Here is a 6,000-nt window from a genome sequence, read left to right on the forward strand (position 1 = left end):
TGAATATTGTCAAAAGCCTGAAAAAATATTGAGATTTTTTAACTATATCCCCCAGCCCCTAGTATCCATGTGACACACAAGTGGGGCGTGAGAATTCTGGGAACTTAGGAATGTCAATGGAAAACTTCTGGACACGGTGTGCATATTTAAGCGTGTCCATGTTGAGGTAGCTCCACATACTTGTGCTCTTTGATCCAGCAACTTAGGTTGCTGACCAGCGTTGTGCACTCCTGGCAGAGGTGAACGGTGTCTATGTGGGATTCCTCCAGGGCCCAGCTTAACCGCTGCAGCTGTGCGAGAGAGAGACGGGATCAAAGCACACCCAAAAAACACACTATATGAACACACACTCTCTCCATCACTAATAATAACCACCTCGGCCCAGAATCCAGTCTCCTCTCTCGCTGGCCCGTCTCTCTGCTCACATAATCAGGGTTTCCTTCTACATGCTATTAATTGATTCAGTATGCTTGGAAGAAGTGGTTCCCGCATTCCCATGTCTCAGATTTTCTTGTTTATTATGCTAACCGTACATGAGACTCCCGCACTCTTGAGGGGGTGGAATTCTAATCAGGTGAATTCAATTACAAAGCTCCTGATCCTGATTTTCTACTGGGCTCCAAGTGCACAAGAAGTCATGTTGAGAGTGTACATGGGTGTAAGCTTAAAACTTCTTTCTTTAGGGTTATTTTTCTCTCTCTTTTTTTCCTCTGTCTTTCCTAGAAGGCATGCATGTATTAAACATTTTGCAAAAATGGTCGAAGTTCATAACTGGATTCAATCAAAATTCTGGAACCCCACCTGAAACAAAAGCAGACGGCACAGACTAATGTAGAACAAATGTGTTTAGTTTCAACCCCATGTCTAGAGCTTAATTAGTGGACACTTACAGAAGCAATATATTTAAAACACAAAAGACGGACAACTTAAGTGTGTAATTTCTGGAATGTTAAAATACTTTCTGATATTTCTATTGTTCAAATTTTCTTTTAAAAATATAATAATATAATATAATAATACAATAAAATATATATATAAACTCACTGACATTTATTTCTTGATTCAATTAAATAGAAACTAAATTAAAAACTAAATAATACGTTTTTTATTTAACTTCCTTGTATTATATTTTTCAAAACATGACACATAACATGAACTTGTAGAGTACTGTTAAGAAAAATTGGGGTCAGTAAGCTTTATTATTATTATAATTTTAATCTTTTAATTTTTCTTTTATTTATTTTTTTTAATCTCTTCCACTCATTATGGCTGCATTTATTTGATAACAAATACTGTAAAAAAGTAACACTGAAATATTATTACACATTAAAATAACTGCTTTGTATTTGAATATTTTTTTAAAATGTAATTTATTCATGTGATGACAATCTGAATTTTCAGCAGCAGCCTTCATTGTCATATGATCCTTAAGAAATCACACTAACATGCTGATTTGGCGCTCCATCCATAATTAATTTTCATTTTCTGCTAATTTATTCAATATCTGACATTTTTATAAAATTATATTTATATCTTTACTCTCACATGCACAGACACATATTGCATTATTATTATTATTATATACAAAAGAGCAGCCTGAACATTATACTAAACAACTTTTTTGCTTTTTAATTTTTAATAGTTAATGTTTACTTAAACTATTAATTTAAACTATCTATTTTTCCACCTACAATCCCATATCAGAAACCAGTAACCAAAATCTTACATAAGCATTTTTTTTAAACATGGGAGAGCATGGGAGACATACAGGAAAAGAGAAAAAAAAATAAGACAGTGAAAGTGAGGGATAGAGAGAGAGTGAAAGAGGAAATGGGAAAGGAAGAGAGAATCCCCTCTGAATGTTCTGTAAGCCATATGTTGTGCATATAAAGCGCTGCTGTGTGCTGAAGTGATTCATGATTCCTAATATTTCTCCAGAAACTGTTACGACTCTGAAACAGTCACTACATACTCTGTCTAGACACCACTTGTGAGAATTACGCAGTTCAAAACACTCACAAAGAGAGAGGGGAACTTCAAATGATAACTCAATTCAATCGGCGATTCATTCTTCTGTCTTCTTTCCATTTTTCCATAATGTGGCTATTCTCAAGCTCCATGTCAAATGTTTTTACATGATTTTCAGTCTAATGGCTAGAGGCTGTATGAACACTGGACCTTATGCATATTAAGTTAATGGGGGCAGTTCTATGCATGGCTGCACTGTGTGAATGCTACATCCAGCACTCCATGCGCTGATAATAGAGAGAGAGAGAGAGAGAGAGAGAGAGAGAGCAAATGGGGAAGAGGGGGAGGGAAAGCGAAGGAGAAGCAGATAGAGAGAAAGAGAAAACGGAGACCTAGAGGTGGCAGCTCATGATGATTAAAATGGAGATTAAGCAATTTCAGTTATCAGCGTGTGCATTTGGTTTGTCAGTTATCTCACCTCCTGTAGGTACATCTCAGTCATCTCCAAAGAAATGCTGTTACAGATCGGTTCAGGTGCTGGCATCTGATCTCATATTCTAACACACGACGAGTGCCATAAAACTGGTTGCTAACAGGTTTTCCAGGAATTCCTTTGAATAGGGTGTTCAGTGTTTAACTGTACTATTGTCCTGTACTATATTCTGAATTTGCAGCCTGCAGAATCAATGAAGAGAGATGTATATTCCTACAGAACTGTTTCTAGTTTGGTAAATCTCGTCAAAACATGTTAAGAATAGATCTAGGTCAGATTTCATCTCAAAATCTAAAGAAATTGATAAAAAGTTATGTTTTGCATTAAGAAAATGAATAAGATAGAGTAAGATTTTCTGTCTGATTGTTTAATTTATAACTTATACTATAATTAAAATATTATATTGTTCATCCATTATAATCTGATGTCTTGAAGCCAACAGAAAAACTTTACAATTTGTAATTTTAATAAATTGGGTTATTTTTATTACCAAAAACCATTAAGACATTTTTCTTAATGGAAATAAAGCTAAAAAATATATAGAAAATAAATAAATAGAAAATAGAAATAAATAGAAATAGAAATAAATAGAAATAGAAATAAATAGAAAATATATAGAAAATACCCACCTAGAAGACTCCTATGTTAGAATGCTGTTCATTGACTTCATCTCGGCATTCAACACAATAATCCCACAACAGCTCATAAATAAACTAAACCTGCTGGGCCTTAACAATTCCCTGTGTAATTGGATCCTGGACTTTCTAACAGGAAGACCTCAGTCAGTCCATGTCGGCCACAACACCTCGAGCACTACCACACTTAGCACAGGTGCCCCACAAGGCTGTGTGCTCAGCCCGCTGCTCTTCACACTGCTGACCCACGACTGCACTGCCAAGTACAGCTCCAACCACATCATCAAGTTTGCTGATGACACAACAGTGGTAGGTCTCATCCGCAACAACGATGAAACGCACTACAGAGAGGAAGTGGCACAGCTGGCTGAAGGGTGTGGCACTAATAATCTGTCCCTCAATTTGGAGAAGACAAAGGAGGTTGTGATGGACTTCAGAAGAAACTGCGTTGACCACCCCCCACTGACCATCGACAGCTCGACTGCGGAGAGAGTCAGCAGCACTAAATTTCTGGGGGTGCATATCACAGAGGATCTCACCTGGACCACCAACACCATGTCACTCTCCAAAAAGGCACAACAGCGCCTGCACTTTCTCCGCCGGCTGAAAAGAGCAAGTCTCCCTCCACCCATCCTCACCACATTCTACAGAGGCACCATTGAGAGTGTCCTGACCAGTTGCATCACTGTCTGGTACGGGAACTGCAGTGCTGCTGACCGCAAGACCCTCCAGCGGACAGTGAACACAGCTGCAAAGATCATCGGGCCCCTCTCCCCTCCATCCTGGACATTTTCCTTACACGATGCTCCAGCAAAACCAACATCATCGTGAAGGACTCCACCCATCCCTTCCACAGTCTCTTCCAGCTCCTACCATCAGGAAGACGGTACCGGAGCATCAGAGCCCGCTCCGCCAGACTGCTCAACAGCTTTTTCCCCCAGGCTGTGAGAGCCCTGAACTCAAACCACCCCACCCCCCTCTGAAACCCCATGCAAACCCCTACCTCCTGAAAACATGGACCACCCCCACCCCCTCTGAAACCCCATGCAAACCCTTACCTCCTGAACCATGGACCACGGGAACACATGACACACACTACACAGGACTGACAAAAACTGAACAAAAAAATAAAATAATAATCAATGAAATCTGAATAGTAATTAAAGAGCAATACGCAAATAACAAAAACATATAAACCAATTGCAAAATATTTATTATATTTATTTAATCTAAAATGACAAAAACTGAAAATATAAAAAAATGCATTGCATAATAAGCATCTCCATTGAGAACAATGAGAATTCATGGGAACTGCAGTAAAACTCAATAGTAAAAATGGCCAGATGCATTATAGTAATTAGAATTTGTTGGGAAAATGTGCATGCAGTACATGTCGCAAAAATTAGAATATAAAAATAAAAATCATGTCAGAATGCAATAAAGAAAACGCTTTAGTGAAAAAATGTCTACAATATTCATTTCCTGAGCATATGTCATTAGCATGTTCATATCTAAGTGACCAAAGAATGTGCTACTGTACCTCCAAAATCATCAGAAATGTCAGTGTTTGGTTGTGTTTGTGGCCTGGAGGGCAGCCCACACACAGGTGTACAGTGTGCCAGACCAGAGAGGTTGTGTTTGTGAGTGCAACATCTAAAGTACGGGCAGAAACAAAGCAAGATTGAGAGTAGTTCTCTGACCTGTGACCTCCTGTGTCCTGAAGTCAAACTCCTCCAACAGCAGGTCCCAGTTCTCGCTCTCTGGTAGCTGCTCTGACAGGTTTCTGAAGCTGTACTGTAGCTATAAGCTTGGAGCGCTGCTACGCTCACTCATCTGAAGAGCACAAATATACACACACACACACACAGAGAGATGGAGTTCCTTATTTAGAACTGCAGAAACATCCATTTTATGGTTCCTTTTCAAGAGTAGTAAATCACAAAACAGTACTGTGTCACACACACACACACACAGCACACACACACACACACACATACACATATATATATATATATATATACATATACATATACACATACATATATATATATATATATATATATATATATATATATATATATATATATATATATACATACACACACACACACACACACACACACACATATAAACTTACTTTTTGTAAGCAGCATTTTGAGATTTTGAGATACCATATCTCAAATTAGTACTAAATATACAATTTGTATAAATCGGAAATCACATTATTATAGTAAAAACATGGTACAAGGAGAAACAAAATGCTTTGAATGTCCAGATTTGAAGGTGCCAGTCAGCTATACTACATAAAACAAGACAATAACAGCCGGTGAGCCCTCACAGTAACAAACCCATCGACACAAACAAAAAGACGAGACCGTACCACCCTGATTTACAGTGCAAAAAACACTGAGTGTGTGTGTGTTCTCTTGGATGCAGTGCAGCAACAATGGCACAAGCCACCTCTCAAAGCTGTTAAGGGCCTTTCTTCCAGCGCCACATAAAGTAAGACATTAATTCAGTATTAATTATACAACACGTCAAACTACATCTCAGTCCCGGCTCCCCCGGAGTCTCTCGAGCGTTCTTAATGACAGTAATTACCACTCATAAAAAGACCCATCTAAAATTAACATTTCTTCTCCGCCTTGATAGAGAAAATGTAAATAGCAGTGAAGTACAGATGTTATGATTAGGTCCAAATTGCACATCGTTCTTTTGTTTCCATGTGTGTCGGACAGAACAATGGCAACTTGACAAAAGCACCACAGGCCAAATTTCTCAAAGGAGGGGGAATGCGGACCACTTCAGGAGGGAACCTGTTTAACATTTAGATTGTTTCTCCTAATGGGGGGTGGGCAAGATATGTGTGTGTGTGGTTGTACAGAATTCTGTGTATAGCAGCAT

This window comes from Barbus barbus (assembly GCF_936440315.1).
Source record: "Barbus barbus genome assembly, chromosome: 44".
Lineage (NCBI taxonomy): Eukaryota > Metazoa > Chordata > Actinopteri > Cypriniformes > Cyprinidae > Barbus > Barbus barbus.